At 33.3% G+C, this 19788-nt stretch overlaps 1 protein-coding gene and 2 pseudogenes across 1 annotated transcript in view; all 3 read right to left on the minus strand.

The window, feature by feature from the left end:
• The window catches only part of LOC125864367 (sphinganine C4-monooxygenase 1-like), a 752368-nt gene that overhangs the window by 602930 nt on the left and 129650 nt on the right, over positions 1-19788 (minus strand). The window lies entirely within an intron of this gene.
• Positions 1542-10079, minus strand: LOC125858141 (flavonoid 3'-monooxygenase CYP75B137-like; annotated as a pseudogene).
• LOC125864513 (uncharacterized) lies at positions 18391-19235 on the minus strand (annotated as a pseudogene).

The following is a 19788-nucleotide window of genomic DNA, read 5'->3' on the forward strand; positions in this document are numbered from 1 at the left end:
AAATTGGAAAACATTTTCTGGAAAATATTTTCCTTCATACCAAACACACCCTTAGAGGGTGTTAGGATTGACTTTAAAGTTGGTCAAATCTATTTTTAAGTTAGTTTTTGACTTCTGGAAGTGTTTGACAAATATAAAAATGGGAAAATTGTATGAAATAACAAATTATTAATTTAAATTAAATGTTATAGCCATAGTTTATTTTAATTGTAATTCGCAGCAAACATCCCATTTTTTTGTCATCTGATTCGGTATACAATTAGCCATTTTCGGTATACAATTAGCCATTTTATACATTTCGGTATAAAATGTTTAAAATGCATTTGCGTTTGTATAAAGCGAAAGAAAAGTGTATATACAAATACAAATACATATATTTTTGTCCTATACACTTATAATTATACAAATACATATTTTATTATACAAATTACAATGTATGAATGAATTTATACAAAACTGAACAATTTTATAAAACTGCATGTTTCTAGCGAATTATACAAATCAAAAGCTCCATAGCAAACATAAAATTTGTTATGGAGCGCAATTATGCAAGCTATAGATATAACATACAAATATGATTTTTATGTTTGCTATATGTGAAAGTTATAACTTGAAATAAATCAAAATGACTTAAAATAAGTTGAGAGGTGTTTGGCAGGTCAAGAATGACTTAAAATAAATTTGAAATGACTTAAAATAAGTCAAAAACCAAAAGTAGGTATTTTCCTACTTTTTATTTTTTGACTTAAAAGTCATTTCAGTTTGACTTTTTATTTTTGACTTAAAAATTACTTTTTTTAAGCCAATCCAAACGGGCCCTAAAAGGACTCTATAACTTAGTTTTTTTTTGTATGTTTTCATTTTTAGTTCATAGCGCAAAGAAAGTCATAATATATTGTATCAAATTTATCATTGACAATATGTTAGATTAAGTTTTTGGAATAAACGAGCCAAGCACGTCCCAAAACTAGTTCTATAAAAAGAATCTCATTCCTTCTAACTTGGTGGCATCCACAATGTAGTCCTAAGAGCTTTGAGAGATTTGTTTAAAGGGAGAATTTGTGAGACACAAGTGGTACATTATCACTTGTGTAAGCCTCTTTTTAAGTTGAGTTAATTTTGTGAGGTTATTTGTCTCGATATTTTGTATCTTTATTTATATAGTGGATTGCTCATATCTTTTTGTGGATTAGGTCAATTGACTGAACCTCGTTAAATATTTATGTCTCTTTTGACATATTTCTCATTTATCTTTTTACTCATGGTCTTCCTGGTTTTCTATGTTAGCTTCCGCATGATACTTCGTTAATTTGGTCATAATTAGAAGAAAAACATCACTCATTATCTATAAATAGGAAACTTAGGAGAATTATTCAATGCTCATTAGTATTTTTCTTTGAAAGACATTAGCACACAACAATGGTTTTTAAGAGAACTTTCACCAAGAGAGAAGATAATGGTTCCTTTTGCTGCATAGAAAGCTTTGAATCAATTTCAAATGGAACCCATTTCCATAATTCATCATACAAAAGACTAAATCGTCATATAGAACACGACTCATACAGTGTTGGATTAGACAATCTTGGAATAGGTATAGCCACCAGAGGCATTTTCTTCTTCAAAGCAATGCCAAACTTCTCTGTAAGGTCTAATGTTTCTCCTTCAAGCAATTTCCAATCGAAAGAATGAATGAGCAAAGCCAATGAATACATGAACATCCTCTCTGCCATGGCTATCCCCGCACATATTCTTCTGCCAGAACCAAATGGGAAATAGTTCAAATCATTTCCACTATAATCCCATTTATTGTCCAAAAATCTCTCTGGACGGAACTCTATTGGATTTTTCCAAATAGAAGCATCTTTCTATATAGCCCAAACGTTTATGAAAACACAAGATCCTTTAGGAACAACTTATCCTCCCACAGTACATGTTTCACTAGGACAATGTGGCGCCAATAGTGGAATAGCTGGATGTATGCGCAACACTTCTTTCATCACCGCATAGAGATATGGTAATTGCTGAATATGAGACTCTTCCACAATATTATCTTTTCCCACCACTATATCTAGTTCTAGTTGTAGTTTCCTCAGGACATCAGGTTTATGCATAATTTCAGCAATGGCAAACTCAACTGTGTTGGCGGTTGAGTCAGTTCCACCGACAACCATATCCTATCCATAGTATTTGTGAAGTTATTATCATGTACATCAACTTTTTAATTGTAGAACATACCATAAGTAAGGCTTTGAGTCCAGTTCAAGGTTCACAGTCTTTTTGGTTCATTTGGAAAAAACAAATTTCGTAAAATGCAAAATTGATAAACATACCATAAGTAAGGCTTTGAGTTCAATCATGGTCAAGAGGCATTTTAGCATCTGCTTCATCTTTCAACTTGAGCAAAACTTGCAAAACGTCTTTGCTTTCTTGGCCAACACCATTTCTATCCAATTTTTGTCTTTGATCAATCATGTTATCAAATATCTTATCAAATCTTCTTTACAACACCCTGGAAATCAAACCAAGCCAAGCCCGGGTAAAAATCAGAAAGATTAGGAATACTAACCAGCTCAGCCATTTCAGTCACAACATGCCCAAACTCAGCTCCAACACTAGCTCTTTCTTCACCCTTCACTGTGCCACCCCATAACATGCTTGTAATCACATTAAGCACAGTTAAGAACATCTGTTCACCAACGTTCACGGGTAAACCCTTCTGACTATACAAGTAATTGATCGATTGTCTAGCTCCCTTCTCCTTAGTGAATAAACAGAATCTAAAGCAGAACAATTAAGCATATCGCGAACACAAATCTTCCTCAACATTCTCCATTTCGGTCCATAAGGATTCCAAAGTATGTCATTGCCACCATATGAATTTTCTCTTCCAGCAGCGGGGACATCTTTGTTAGCAAAAATGCTATCTTTATCCTTAAGAACCTCGCGAGCTAATGCAGGCGAAGTAATAATAATCCCAAGCTTTTTACCAAGCCAGAGTCTACAAATGGGGCCATATAAGTTTGGGAAAGAGATGCAAAATAGGTGTGAAGTTCAGGATCGAGCATATGTAGATTGCCTATCAAGGGCAAGGCTTTAGGCCCCTGTGGCAATCCCTTGTTTGCGTAATTAATTTAACACCAAACGAACCATAGTAAAAATAAAGAACCAAGAAAACAGGAGAAAAATACACCTTTTTGCTCAACATTGAGTTCTTGAAGACGCCATGTGAAAGAATCAAAAAGGAGTTTGAAGAATTTGAGAGACGTCTCAAGTTTTTGCACTGCTAAAAATATTTTTTTTGTTAAAAGAATGAGATAATTTAGATGAATATAAAAAGAGCAGTACGATGAAAACGAAGCAGAGTCACCTCTTGAATCTCGTGATGTTAATTGAAATGGAGAAAGTACGTTTGTTTGGTAGTATAAGAAATGTGGAAAGGAAAAAAATTTGTTTGGCAACAGTTCATCATTCGATTTTCACAAAAAAAAGAAAATTCTTTCATTGGATTCATCTTCATCTTCTTTACTGACCAAGCAAACCCAATATAATTTTACCTTATTTGTGTAGTATAATATTGATAAGAATCGGGTTACTTGAATAAATAAGAAAAATATTGTAGAGGCGAAATTATAAAGATTAAAAACAGAAATTGAAAGATATGTGAAATTTGAGAATAAAATTTCAAATTTCAAGAGAAATGCTAAGAATTATAATTGATCTTAGGGTGTGTTTGGTATAAGCCTTTAAACTGACTAGAAATGTCGGGAACCAATCTAAGCGTGATCTGGTTACTGAGAACCTGAACCTACATCACGAGAAGATGTAGCGCACGTATGCTTCAGTACTTGAAAGGTACTGAGCAGGCATGATAGAGTAAAGCTGAAAGAACAAATAACTGAACAAAGCAATGAAATAATCTGAGCATGATATAGATACTGAATACTGAGCTAACTGAATGCAATGACCAATTTATAACATGCTGACTGAATACTGAATGAACTGTAAATGTGGTCAATGCAATAGAGTCTGACTGAACTGTGGGAGCTACTAATAACCGACATAAAACCACATGAGCTAAATGTGGAGTCCAATGTATACGCCCCATCGAGAGGACCCAATATACCCGGCCAAAGGTATAGAGGCATGACTGGCATGATCACTAAACTGATGTTGCCCATATATGGGTACACTGAAACCCTAGTCCAACTCGGTATTATGCTACCCCCAATAGATTAAGTGGTTAACACATTATGACTGAGTTTCTATAAATACTGGATAGTTCAAAACTGAACATGCAAACTGAGAATGCAACAATTAATCTGATAATGATGCATTCATAAACTGTGGCATGTAAAACTAAATACTGAAATATCTGACCTAGCACGTGTAATTCAAGAACTAAAGAAATACATAGCTAGGGTTTTGAAATTCATGCGATAAACTGAGCAATAACATGATAATCTGATTTGGAACATTTAAATAACTAATTCATGATGATCTGCTATAATTCTAGAAACCCTAGGTCTGTTCATAATCATGGAATCAAGAATCTGACTGAATTCTAGGAACCTAATGGGCGAAAGGAACCCACTAGTGAAATCCCACATACCTGGTGACAAATTCCACGGAGAAATCTTTCGATTTCGGGGCTAGAACTGAAGAAACCTCGTTGCGTTCTTGAACTAAGGTTCTTGACCTTTTTCTCCTTCTCTTGCTTCTAATTTTTCTAAGTTTTGATTAATGAATTTGACTAATGAATTTGACTTAGGTAGGTTCTAGTTATGTTTCTAGGCTTAAACTAATTAAAACCTCATGATTTAGGGTCTAAACGACATATCTTAGGGGTTAAACGAAATAGGAAAAGACCAAAAGACCCCTGAATTAACTGGTGTCGGAGTGACTGACGGAATGGACCTACGGTCCGTCAATCAATCGACGGTCCGTCGATTGGGTCTGTAGGTTGAGTCTGCCCGACAGGGCTTCACTAAAATGGACATAACTTTTTACTCGGAGGTCGGAATTTAGCAAACTCGGTGGCGTTAGAAATATAATTCAATTATCTATCTAACCATAGGTCATGGTATACATAATTCTTGTGCTAAGAGTTATGACCATCTGAAGTTGACCTATCAATATTTTTCAGCTAACTGGCTGCTGACCCTCATCTACGGTCAGACTTACGGAGCGTGGATTGAATGACGGTCTGTGCTGGTCGACCGTAGTTTGTGTTAGAGGCTGGGTAAGGGAAATCTCGATCCACGAACACAGACCACGGACCGTGGTCTGATCTACGGATCGTGAGTCTGTCCGTGAGTCGGGACTTAGCCAAATTTTCTGACTGAGTTCTGGGGAAGTTTTCTGTCACGAACCACGGACCTGCAGGACGGACCGTAAGTCCATCTACGGTCCGTGGATGGTGTCCGTGAGTGCCACCTGTAACACCAGAAATCTGAAATCTCTATTTTCGGATACGGGGTGTTACAAAAATCAATCACAATAATTGAAGTAGGACCCAACCTTGACAGCCAAACTAGGACAAGACCCTGATGAACGTAAAAAATGATTTTAAAAAAAATTGAAATACTTTTCAATTTTTTATATGATAGGGGGGGCAGGGTATGGGGTGGAGTAAAAAATAAAATTTTAAAAATTTGAAATATTTTTCCAATTTTTTTTATGAGGTAGGGGAGGAGGGTAAGGGTGGTAGGGGTTTGGTGAGGTGAAAAATCTTAAAATTTGAAATATTTTTCAAAAATATTTTAAAATTTTTTTATTGTTTGTTTGTTTAGGGGAGGGGGCTGGTTTAGGGATAGAGGTCAAAATATATTTGAAATTCCAAAATAAGAAAATTTTAATTCTTTTTTTTTGGATGGGGAGGGTCGGGTATGGGGTACGGTAAGAAAAAAGATATTGAAGGATGAGGTAAAGTTTGGAAAATGTTTTTCTTAAGTTTTGAAGAGAAATCATTTTTCTTAAATTTGAGGAAAATGAGTTGATTTGGAAAACATTTTCAAAACATACAAGCCAACCAAACATAGAAAAATTAAAAAACATTTTTCAAAAAACATTTTTCCTTCGTACCAAACACACCCACAATCCAATGAATTTGCAGCTAGGGAATCCACTCCTAGATATTGAAATAAACATGAAATCTGTTGAATATCTATGGGTACACAGTATCATTTCTGATGAACTGCTTGATATGCATAAAATAAAGATGGAAGATGTAGCTATAGATATTACACCTCTGTTGTCAAATATTCAAAAACCAAAATTCTAAAATCGTTTGTGGAGTTAAAATATGTTAAAGTTTTTCCCTGATTTTCTTACCTTATTTGAAGTTTATTTTTTCTAAAAGAAAAAATAAAACATTACCACAAATGTTTTTACTTTTCATGAAAGGAAAATATATTTTTCTTCCATAGTTGGTTTATTCTTTCCTTAGAGGAAAAAATTGGAGATCTATAAATTGAAAATCCCTATTCTCATAACAACGAACACAATATAGTCCACAATGTATAGAAAGTCTTGTTTATAGAGAGATTTTATCCTAAACATATTTATGTTTTTTTCAATATTATATTAGTTTTATAATATGTAGGTCGCTTCACCAAACTATATTAATAATATGTTTTAGTATACTTTTATTTGTCGTCTGATTTATGAGTCCGGAGCCTAAAGGGCAAAAAAAATTGACAAAAATTTCAAAAGAGCACATCAAATTTTTTTCTAACCAAAAGGGCAAAATCGCTATTGAGGTAGCGATTTTGTTTAACGCCGTTACAGATCAAAATCGCTGCCCTGTCAGCAATTTTGTATAACTTTTTTTTTTTAGAAAATCGCTGCCCATGCAGGTTTTTGCGATTTTTTTTTAGCAGCGTTTTTATAAGAACAAATTTATTTTCTTTTTTGTTAATGTTTCTTCTTTCTTAAATTGCTATTGTTGCAGCGTTATTATAAATTTTGTGAATTTTTTTTTTTTTTTAGAAATCCTGCCTTGATAGCGATTTTGGTGGAACTATTAGGCAGCGATTTTGGTAGAATTTTTTTTCTTTGAAATTTCTATCAACTAGTCAACATCGATTTTTTTTAAGAAAATTGCTGCCCGTGTAGCTTTTTTGCGATTTTTTCTTAAAAATAAATTAAAATTGCTGCTATGACAGTGCTTTTATGAAAATAAATTTATTTAATTTTTTTGGAAATGGAGATTCTCCTCTTTAATTTCAACATTTGTAAGAAGTTTATTTTTCCTTTAAGTTATGTCAAATCAATACTTTTTAAGTTAGGTCAAATCAATTATATATTTATAATATAAATATAGTGTACTTACAAAATATTAAATTATCTTTTTACTTTTTAACTCACTTGAAAAATTAGTTTAATCAATGTATTTAAAATTCAACAAGACAGATTAAATTCATGTCAACAAGTATTTAAAAACTATATTATAATATTAAAAAAAAATATTCGCAGCGATTTTTTTTTTTAAAAAAAGTTCCACCAAAATTGCTGCATTTCTAAAAATAAAAATAAAAATTTCCACAAAATTTATAATAACGCTGCAACTGCAGCGATTTAAAAAAAACAATTTTTTTTCTTATAAAAACGCTGCCATAGCAGCGATTTTAATTTTTTGTGGCAAAAACGCTACTCGGGTTGCGATTTTCTGAAAAAAAAAGAAAAGGTTGGACAAAATCGCGTGAGCGATTTTGATTTGTTAACGACGTCAAACAAAATCGCTACGTCAATAGCGATTTTGCCTTTTCGGTTAGAAAAAAATATGATGTGCCCTTTTGGAAGTTTTGTTAATTTTTTTTTTCCCTTTAGGCTCCGGACTCTCTGATTTATCAACCATATGATATTCAATTGTAAGCTTTCGCAAGACGCCCTAATCACTTTTGAACTGAACAAGTGGTATCAGAGCACATGATTTAATGATTCAATGGTTCAACAAGATTGAAGAAAGATTTAAGTGGTGTCAAATCAATTTGTAACAAATTTGATGATAATGAATATTTTTGTCAAGCTACATGTGGAGAAGAAGTTTCAACCATATTTTCAACATTCATATTGCTGTAATTTTTAAAAATAAAAATGAAAAATTTTTAAACCATTTTTAACGCATATATGTTAAACCTTATTTTTAACAATGAAAAGCAACAGTGATGAAGACTGTGAAAAACAAAGATTATCATGCATGCGAAGAAGGTTGATCAAATTTTGTAAAGAAAACCCAACCAAAAGGGGAGATATGTTAGGGTTTTTCCCTGATTTTTTTACCTTATTTGAAGTTTATTTTTTCCTAAAATAAAAAATAAAACATTAACATAAATGTTTTTATATTTGGTTTATTCTTTCCTTAGAGTAAAAGTTTGGAGATCTATAAATTGAAGATCCTTATCCTCATAACAACGAACACAATAAAATCCACAATGTAGTCATTTAGAAAGTCTTGTTTATGAGGAGATTTTCACTTAAACATATTTATGTTTTTTTGTTCAATATTATATTAGTTATCTAATATGTAGGTTGCTTGTTCAAACTATATTAATAATATGTTTTAGTATACTTTTATTTGTCGTCTGATTTATCAATCATATGATATGCAATTGTAAGTTTCCGCATGGCGCCCTAATCACTTTCGAACCCAACAAAAAAATCTAAAACTTTGATCAAAACAAGTCATTATTAAAACCAATTCACCAAAATAATACAATTTTTTGAAATTTTACAAAACTAGTATAAACGTATTTTTGAGTAATGTTTTAGGTTATATTTTGTTCAAAATAATTCTATGGAAAAATAAAAAAATCTGACGGAGTAAACTGACATAAAATGTTATTGTGAAGCATGTTTACAGCTAAAACGTCACTCATAATAACGTTTCGCTGGAATGGCTAAAAATTGAAATTCAATCTTGTACCTACCTCATTCAACTTTAATCAACTTTCCACTACTAAAATGGATATAATTTTATACATACGTTCACTTGAAATATATATATATATATATATATATTGTGTGTGCGCGTGCGCGCGTTCAACATTGAGTTATCGAAGGGGCCATGTGAAAGAATCAAAAAGGGGTTTGAAGAATTTGAGAGATATTTGAAGCTTTTGCACAGTTGGAAGATTTTTTTTTATTTTGCTAAAAGAATGAGGTAGCTTAAATGAATATAAAAAAAACAGTACAATGAAAACGAAGCAGAGCCACCTTCTGAATCTTATGATGTTAATTAAAACAAAGAAAATAGTTTGTTCCAGCCCCATTTTATTAAAGTCTCACTTTGGTACAACTACATACCAACTAAATCTTACCAAGATAGCTACATAGTTGCAAAGTTTGAAACTTTAGTATTTTCATGATGTCATTGGTGATATCGAATTTCTTCTATAAAAGAGTTCATTAGTTCATTTATAATATACACCAAGATAGAGAAAAAAAATAAAATTTTTAGAGCAAAGTGAGGTATTTCATAGACTATACAAGAAAAATAGTTTGTGAAGAAAAAAATAGAGTGTGAGTGATATTTTAGTAAGGTGGAAATCAAAAGAGTGTTATTCCTTTTAAGTGTAGTAGTCACTTTGAGTGTTGTATTCGTGACTGCACAGTGTAAAAATCTTTGCTATAGTGTTATCAGTTGCCCCTCTTGGCCCGTGGTTTTTTCCTTATTTAAAAGAGTTTTCATGTAAAATGCTTGCTGTCATTATTTTTCCATTTTTGTTTCATTATTTTGACCATAGATATTTTTGTGTTTTTCTGTGTTTTTCCAACAAACTAGTATCAGAGCCAAGATTTTATTTGAGTATGCTCTAAATAAGTCATTATTAAAATCAATTCACCAAAATAATACAATTTTTTTAAATTTTACAAAACTAATATAAACGTATTTCTGGGTAATATTTTAGGTTATATTTTATTCAAAATAATTCGATGGCAAAAGGTAAAAAATCTGACGGAGTAAACAGACATAAAACGTTATTGTGAAGCTTGTTTACAACTAAAACGTCACTCAGAATAACGTTTCGTTGGAATGACTAAAAATTGAAATTTAATCTTGTACTTACCTCATTCAACATTAATCAACTTTCCACTACTAAAATGGATATATATTTTGTATATACGTTCACTTGATATATATATATATATACACACACACATTTGCTCAACATTGAGTTCTTGAAGGGGCAATGTGAAAGAATCAAAAAGGGGTTTGAAGAATTTGAGAGACATTTGAAGCTTTTGCGCCGTTGAAAGATTTTTTTTTATTATTATTTTGCTAAATGAATGAGGTAATTTAGATGAATATAAAAAGAGCAGTACAATGAAAACGAATCAGAGTCACCTTCTGAATCTCGTGATGTTAATTGAAATAGAGAAAGTAGTTTGTTTGGTGTGGGATTCCAACCCCATTTTATTAAAGTCTCACTTTGGTACAACTACATACCAACTAAATCTTACCAAGATAACTACATAGTTGTAAAGTTTGAAACTTTAGTATTTTCATGTTCATTGGTGACATTATTAGTTGTAAATTTCTTCTATAAAAGAGTTCATTAGCTCATTTATAATATACACCAAGATAGAGAAAAAAAATAAAATTTTGAGAGTAAAGTGAGGATTCCATAGACTATACAAGAAAAATGGTCTGTGAAGAAAAATAAAGTGTGAACGATATTTTAGTAAGGTGAGTGTTATTTCTTTTGAGTGTAGTAGTCACTTTGAGTATTGTATTTGTGATTACACAATGTAAATTTTTTTTTGCTATAGTGATATCAGTTTCTCCTCTTGGCCTATGGTTTTTCCCTTATTTTAAAGGGTTTCCACATAAAATTCTTGGTTTCATTATTTTCTCATTTTATTTTCATTATTTTGACCATATATATTTTGGTGTTTATCCGTGTTTTCCCAACAAACTGGTATCAGAGCCAAAGTTTTATCTGAGTATGATCTGTGGTTGCAACGTAGTCTGAACTTCTATATAAAAAAAGATTTACTTTGGTTTGCAATAACTATTTATTTTTTGGAAAAATGATGGAAGTCAACACAAGTAGAATAGTTATTTTGAATGGTGTTAATTATGTCATTTGGAAGGGGAAAATGGAAGATCCTCTTTATGCCAAGAATTTTTACAAACTAGTCTTTACCACTATAAAGCCTAATAATAAAATATATAAAGAGTGGAATCTATTGCACAGACAAGTTTGTGGATTCATTAGGCAATGAGTTGACGATAATGTGTTGAACTATATTTCTGGGGAGACACATGCTCGATCCTTATGGGAGCATCTTGAAAGTTTGTATGCTCGGAAAATTGGCAACAATAAAATATTCTTAATAAAGCAGATGCTGAGCTTAAAGTATCATGATGGTTATCCGATGACAGACCATCTAAATAATTTTCAGGGGTAATGAACCAATTATTTGCTATGTGCATCAAATTTGATGAAGAAATTCGAGGCTTGCTTATACTTGGTTCCCTACTAGACTTTTGAGAAACATTTAGAACTTCATTGTCGAATTTTGCTCCGGATGGAGTGATTTCTATGGATTCCGCCAAGAGTAGTGTCTTGAACGAAGAGACGAGAAGAAAATCTCAAGGTTCTTCTTCGTCGGATATTCTGATAACTGGCTCCAAGGAGAGAAACAAAACTCGTGGTTCTCAGAATAGAGAACAAAATATGAGCGAATTCAATGTCAGAATCTTTTGCTATGAAATACTTGGGTCATGCCAAGCAAATTTTGGGCATCAGAATTACTCGTCTCAAAGATGAAAGGAAGATTTATTCGTCACAGAAAAAGTACATTGAACGTGTACTAGAGCGCTTCAATATGAAGAATGCTAAGCTTGTTAGTATACCTCTTGCTGGTCATATGAAGTTGAGCAAGAAGATGTGTCTTACAACTAGGGAGGAAAAAGATAGCATGGCCAAAGTTCCATATTTCTCCGTCGTCAGAAGTCTAATGTATGCAATGGTATGCATCAGACCTGATATTGCTCACACAGTTGGTGTTGTCAGCAGATTTCTCGACAATCTGAGAAAAAAACATTGTGAAGATGTGAAGTGGATACTCAGGTATCTTAGAGGAAGCTCAGATGAATGCTTGTGTTTTAGAGCATCAGATCCAATCTTAAAGGGTTATACAAATATTGATATGACATGTGACCTAGATAATAGAAAATCCACTATTGGATATTTGTTTAATTTTTCAAGGGGAGCTATATCATGGCAGTCAAACTTGCAGAAGTGTGTTGCACTATCTACTGAAACTGAGTATATTGCGTCTACTTAAGCCAACAAGGAGATGATATGGCTAAAGCGATTTCTTCAAGAACTTAGATTGTAACAGATAGAGTATGTTGTCTATTGTGACAGCCATAGTGCAATATACTTGAGCAAGAACTCTATGTATAATGTAAGGACAAAACACATCGACATCAGATATCATTGGATTCGTGAGGAAGTAGAAAGTGAATCATTTCACGTCAAAAAGATCCACACAAGTGAAAATCTTGCAGATATGCTGAGCAAGACGATACTGAAAGACAAGTTCGAGTTATGCAAAGAACTTATGGGTATGAGCTCTCTCTAAAGAAGATGAAGATATCTCATTCCAGTGAATGTGACTGCAGGGGGAGATTTGTGGGGTTCCAGCCCCATTATATTAAAGTCTCACTTTGGTACAACTACATACCAACTAAATCTTACCAAGATAGCTACATAGTTGCAAAGTTTAAAACTTTAGTATTTTCATGATGTCATTGGTAACATCAAATTTCTTCTATAAAAGAGTTCATTAGCTCATTTATAATATACACCAAGATAGAGAAAAAAAAATATTTGAGAGTAAAGTGAGGTATTCCATAGACTATACAAGAAAAATAGTCTGTGAAGAAAAATAGAGTGTGAGCGATATTTTAGTAAGGTGAAAATCAAAAGTGTTACTCCTTTTGAGAGTGTAGTAGTCACTTTGAGTATTGTATTCGTGACTACACAGTGTAACAATTCCTTGCTATAGTGATATCAATTGCTCCTCTTGGCCCATGATTTTTCCTTTGTTTAAAAAAGTTTTCACGTAAAATTCTTGGTATCATTATTTTCTCATTTTATTTTCATTATTTTGACCATATATATTTTTATGTTTATCTACATTTTCCCAACATTTGGTAGTATAAGAAATGTGGAAAGGAACATAGTTTGTTTGGCATGTTGTTCATCATTCAATTTTCAGCAAAAAAATTGTTTCTTTCACTGGATTCATCTTCATCTTCTTTACTGACCAAGGAAAACCCAATAGTTAACGCCATATATGTAAACCATAATTTTACCTTATTTGTATAGTATAATATTAATAAGAATCGGGTTATTTGAATAGATAAGAAAAATAATGTAGAAGTAAAATTATAAGGATTGAAAACAGAAATTGAATGATACGTATAATTTGAGAATAAAATTCCAAATTTCAAGAGAAATGCTAAGAACTATAATTGATCTTAGGTTGTGTTTGGTATGAAGGAAAATGTTTTCTTGGAAAACAACTGAATTTCTAACTTATTTTCTCATTTTTGGTTGGTGAGTAGAAAATATTTTCTGAAAAAATATTTCCTAATGTTTGGTTGGCGAATGAATAATATTTTCAATAAAATTTCTTTTATTTTTGGTTTGAGAATAGAAACTACTCTTTAGAAAATAATTTCTAATTCGAAAATCAACTCCAATAATTGATCTAGGTCCCAACCTTGACACCCAAACGAGGACAAGACCCTGATGACCATTTCGAAATCTGACCCAGAAAAATATTATTCATAAATAAATTTATATTTGAAATATTTTCCAAAAGTAATTTTTTTTAACTTTTTTTTTTTGGGTGTGACTTGAGTAGGGGGTAGCGGGAGGGGGGGGGGGGATGGATCAAGGGTGGCGTAAAAAATGATTTATTTAAAATTTGAAATATTTTTTAAAAATATTTTTTTTTAATAAAAATTGACGGGGATGGTGGGTGGGTGGGCTGGGACGTAAAAATAATTTTTTTTTAAAAAAATTTGAAATATTTTTCAAAAACAATTTTTTTAAAAAAGGTTGATAGCGGAAGGGATCAGGGTATGGGGTGGATTAAAAACTAAAATTTTAAAAATTTGAAATATTTTTTGAATCTTTTTTTGTGGGGTGGGAGGTGGGGGAGGGGGGATAGGGGTTTGGTGAGGTAAAAAAAATATCTTAAAATTGGAATTATTTTTCAACAATAATTTTTATTTTTATTTTGTTTGGGGGAGGGGGCTGGTTGGGTAGGGGTAAAATTATATTTGAAATTTAAAAAAAATAATTTTTTTTTGGTATGGGGAGGGTCGGGTGTTGACACCCAATTTTGACCCTCCCCGATAGGAATTAGTTTTAAGCTTCTTTAATTTCAAATAATTCGAAACAATTAGCTTTACGAGGTTCAAATATTTTTTCAAGTTACTTATAAGAATTTTAGTTACTTTTCATAATATTTTAAATATTTCAAATAATGAATATATTTATATTTTATATATATAATTAATATATCTTATAAACAAAAGTCACCTCAAGATTTTACATTTTTGATAAATACAATATTAATTTAGTATGACTCATAATTGCCATTTCGAATATTAGTTCGTATTTTTTATTTATTTTTTAAAAAAACAATTACTTTGTAATCAAGTTGATTATTTTATATCGTTAGAATTAAGAAGCTCATTAATTAATTCCTACTAACTCATCTTTTATTTAGTTTTAAGCCAAATCACCGATTGAGATCAATTTGGCTACATTCCTAAATTCATTTGGCTATAAATGTAATCTAATAGCCATGTATGCAATTGCAAATTAGCAACTCCTTTTAACGTTTGATTTGTTGAGGAAACAAATTTTGAGCCTTTATTTTTCTTTACAACCGGCCCAATGTTGCTCTTATTCTCAATCCTAATTCTCCAAATAATACATACATACAGCAGCCCATTCCCAGATTCCCAACAGCCCAGCCCACCTTTTTTTTTTCTTCCACAATACAACACATACACCAGCAGTAGCGTGCAACATTACCAGAAATAACCTCTACACGTTCTTCTTCCTGCGAACAACGACAAGAAACCCAAAAATGTGTGCAGTAGGAGCATCAAAAGCCAGCTGTGAAATTCGTCCTTGTACCGTGAGATTGCTCCGCGTGGCACAGCGAGGACCGGAGGTCGATCCCAAGCGTCAATTTTACCCTTTCCTCTTTCGAAATGGGCAGAAATCCCAGAGAAAAGGTGTTCGCTCGAGTTGGTGAAAGAATTCGAATTTGGATTTGGGGATGGGCCTTGAACCGATTTTTGGGTCCCTTTTGCCCATTTTGATTCCTAACCCTAGTTTCTTCTATATATCATTGGATTATTCATTGGTAAGGGGGATTTTTTGGGGAGAAAAAATATATAAAGTTAGCCTAGCTTTACTCACAAAGGCATATTTTACAGGAGGTTTTGAGGAACATTCGATTTTACGTTTTGATAAATTATTGGAAAAACTTTCTAGTTCAAGATTCTGGGAAGATAGTTATTTGGGTTTCATTTAGTTTCTCTTGGTGTGTTGTTGGAACTCTCGAAGTTTTGTGTGTGGTGGGGGAAGCTTTCACGGCTAGCACTCGTCCTGTCCCAGTTGCTGCCCCCAAGAAGGTAATACTTCCTTCTTTGCAATGCTCTCTTCATTTTTTCGTTCCAGTAAGATGTCGATAGTTGTGGTATTGTTGTTTTCGAGTTTTTGGTGCCTTAATGCTTTTTCTATCTTCAAGTGATCTCAATGCTCATTCTCAATGTTGATTCAAATTTTAGCCGACATGTATTTAATGTTGTTGTTTCTTTGCTTCTCTGTTCGAATTTTGTTTTGCTATCGTGATTCTCCTATACGTGCCTTGATATCTTTGAGTCTGTATTTTCTTGTTTCCGTTGTCTCTTAGTGTTGATAGTTCTCCCAGTCTGCTATTGTAATGTTGTCTCTTTTTTTTTTCTTTACTTCCAAAATTAGGCAGGGTCTTGAAAATTAGTTAATATGGAGGTTGTGTCGTATTATTTATTGTTTGTTGGAGGTAGTAGTCTGTTTTCTCCATCTTTTAAACCTTTATCATTGGTTTGCCTTAGTCTAATTTTCTTTTTGCTTAGCGTGTCTTAATAGACTAGCTCAAATGTCCTGCTTGTTTAAGTTTTCATCTGTTTAAGGTTTACCTTCTCTCGCATGCTCATACGGTCATAATCTCATGCCGGTTCTCTTTTTGAGTTTAGTCGTTTAGATTTTTGAATGGCTTAATGCATACGGGATAACATTTGATCGGTATAGTAATTGATAGTGAGTGTTTTGAATTGACTCGATTTTGATTTAAAGTTCCGAACCTACAATTTGGTTGAAGCTTTGTTTTAATCTTGTTAAGTTAATGTATCAGTAAACTATGATATGAGAAACTCTTTTCTTGATTAAGATGTGGTTGTTTGAGTTATACCTTTAACAAAGGCTTCAATCAATTTAAATCCTATTTAGATCAGTGAGTTTTGTCTCATCTTTAGGGCATATATTCCTTGGGTAAATTTCTGTTTTACTTATGGTGTAGTGATACTACTAATTGTCTTGTTTTGGATCTAATTTTGTTGTTATAATTATTAAATATGACTTCCTTAGCTTGTTCCTTTTCTGGTCATCTCTAACTTAACTAATATGGTAGCCTAATTATGTTGTGTTCATATTTACTTATATATTTATTTTGATGCCATTGTCTGTTTAAAAATGTAATTATTTCTCGGTATTAATTTTTTTTCTTAGTTTGGTATTTGTTGCCATTGGTCTTGTCTATATGCCCCTGTCACACTTCAAATTTTAGCCTTTCTTTTGTTTGCCACTATGAATGCCCTTTCTTTATTATAATAATAGGTTGATATTTTCAATTGTTGTCTTATACTGTTCTTAATGTTACTTTATTATCAAGCCTCTAGCCAATTATTCACCCTCTCTTTTAATATATTTTATTTAAAGGTGTAGCGCTCAGTTGTTAAGTCATGGGACTTATGTGTGAGTCATTAACATTAAATATCGTGTATTTAAAACTGCTTTGAGTTTGATAGCATTACTTTATGTGATAGGAATTAAGTCAATTTTATTTGTTCATTATTAATTATTATTCCTTATCTTATCACTTTTGTTGCATGTGAAATATGCTTGAGTTTTTCATGAACTCCTATCTCCTTCCCTTGCATTTTGAAAGAGCCACAAAGGCTCAAATCTTTTCCTTCATTGAGTCGGCCAGCCTATTAACAGTCGACGAACAGGTCCCGAGGTTGAAAGGAGCAACCAATTGAGAATTTTGAAAAGATTGGGCCAAAGCCCCACTCTTAATTCATAATAGTTGTATTTTGTTATTTTGGGCTTAAGCCCTTGTCATTTTAATTGTTATTGTTGTATTAGTTTAGGATAGGTGGAAGAATTGGGCCTAAGGTCCAAAAGATAGAAAATACTTCTATTATGCTAGAATAAGACAGATACAAATGACTTGAATGGGCCGAAGGCCCAAAACAAAATGGGCCTAAATACTGGCCCAGGCGGATAGAAAAATCAGATTTGGGCCCAAATCTCTTCCCCTGTAATGACTCTCTTGGTCATTTTTGTGTCTTTCCTTCTGTGTGTCGTTTAGAGTGTTCCTGTAGCGACCCCAAGTCATTTATGACTTGCTGGGACTGACAGTTCGGTCACCTGGTCGTTCGTTTGGTCTTGGTGTGAGTTTTTGTGTTTTGAAGCTTATGAACCTTGAATGATCATTTTCGATCAAAATTTCAAGAAGATGACATCGTAATCCAATTCTGACGATTTCATCAGCTCCGAAAGGGTTATTTTAAGCTAGTAGCATGGTTGACATGACTCCCGAGGTTTTCAGTGTGAGTCGGTGTGATTAGGCGTTTTAGCCTTTGAATTTTGGCTTAAGTTTGACTTTGGTCAACATTCTGAATAAACGCAGTCGGATGAGAATTCCGTCAGTGCAGTTAGCTCCGGAATGACGAGTTTGGTCTAGATTGACCCTTCTTTTGTGTCCCGAGGTTTTTGATATCTTTCCGAGCCCTTTTGTGGGTTTTGGCTTAAAATGGCCTTTGGAAGTGGGACCCACTTTTTATTGAAATGACCTCTGATGGAAATTTTGACTGCGCCATTGAGTCTGGAATATCGAATTTGGTATGGTTGCATATCTCGTTTGCGTGCACGGGGTTCCGAACGAGATCGGAGCACCCCGTCGGAGTTTAAGTTTTGGAAATTATTGCAGATTTTCTGCAATAAANAGTTGTTTGGCTTTGGCTATTAGCAGTAGCAGCAGCTGCAGACCTAGTTTGGATAGCCTTTTCAGCCCTCATTCTTTCTAGGTTGCTACTGGTAATAGTTGTCTTCCCCTTCCATTTGAATCCACGTACTGGTGTGTAGCCAATATCACCAGTAACAACATCAGCCCTTTTTGTCACTCTTGTACCAGTATTGATGACTCTTCTACTTGGCAATCCAGGCTGCTTAGTCAGATAAATACACATTCAAATATAAGGCATTTAGGCTTGCATTGACAATTGTAAACTTACATTAAGAATTGTAAACTTACATTGAGAGTTGTAAATCCATCTTCAGCTTGGTATATGCCAACACCTACCATTCTTGGCCTTTTAAAAGGTCTTGTTTGTCCTCCACTGTTGTCCTCATGTTCTACTGGTCTCTTCCCTCTTTCTAGGCCTCTTCCACTACAGGTTGCTTTAGAACTAGTTTGATTATGTTGAGTCATTCCTCTTCCTCTACCTAGTCCTTCATTCACATTTCTTTCTTGAGGTATTCCTCTTCCTCTACCTTTTCCTCTACCTCTACCTCTACTTGTACCTGTACCTGTACCTCTCCCTCTACCATTTACGATCTGTACTTTGAAACCAAAATATTAAACCATATCTACGTTGTCTAAAAATGATATAATAATTAGATATATTACCTCTGTGTTTGTAGCAGTTCCATGTGATTGAGTTGGAACACCTATAGAACTTGAAACTCTTCCTGTGCCTCTTCCTCTACCACTTTCATTATTTGTGGTGGCCTGTGAAGAGGCTCTAGGTGGTTGAGTTGAACTACTAGGCCTTGCTCTGCCTCCTGCTACTCTTCTTGTGCCTCTTCCTCTATCACTTTCAGTAGCCTGTCTATTAATATATCAATACATGTACATATAACTTACATTTGAAAGTAACAAATAAAAGTACTTGTGCCTGATAAGATGGTTCAGTTGATTGACTTGGACCAGCTTGGTTTCTTGTAGGACATCCTCTTTTATTGTGTCCTTGTGTACCACATTTGCTACAAGTCATAACAGCACCTCTTTTGCTAAGCTTTCCAGTTTTTCTGCTTTCATCTGCCTCCTTTCTTCTAACCTTACCTGGTCTTCCAGGCAACTTCTTGATCTTTGGTGGCTTTACAATTGGATTATTTGATGTTGGCCACATTTTCATGTTATTCATTGGCTGAATAAAATGGGCATATGTGCTGAGGTACGTTTCCTTGCTATAATAACTAGCCACATAATGGATTGGTTCCAACTCCTTGTAATGAAGGGCAGCAACACCATGAGGACAAGGAATGCCCCTGAGCTGCCAGGATCTGCAACTACAATTTCTACTAACAATGTCCACAGTATGTGTAAATCCATGATGTTTAATCTCAAAACCTCTTTCTCCATTCCAAGTCAAGTTACATTGCATAGACTTTTCAATATTTTCTTGCAAAATCTTCAAAG

Source organism: Solanum stenotomum, chromosome 1 (genome assembly GCF_019186545.1).
Source record: "Solanum stenotomum isolate F172 chromosome 1, ASM1918654v1, whole genome shotgun sequence".
Lineage (NCBI taxonomy): Eukaryota > Viridiplantae > Streptophyta > Magnoliopsida > Solanales > Solanaceae > Solanum > Solanum stenotomum.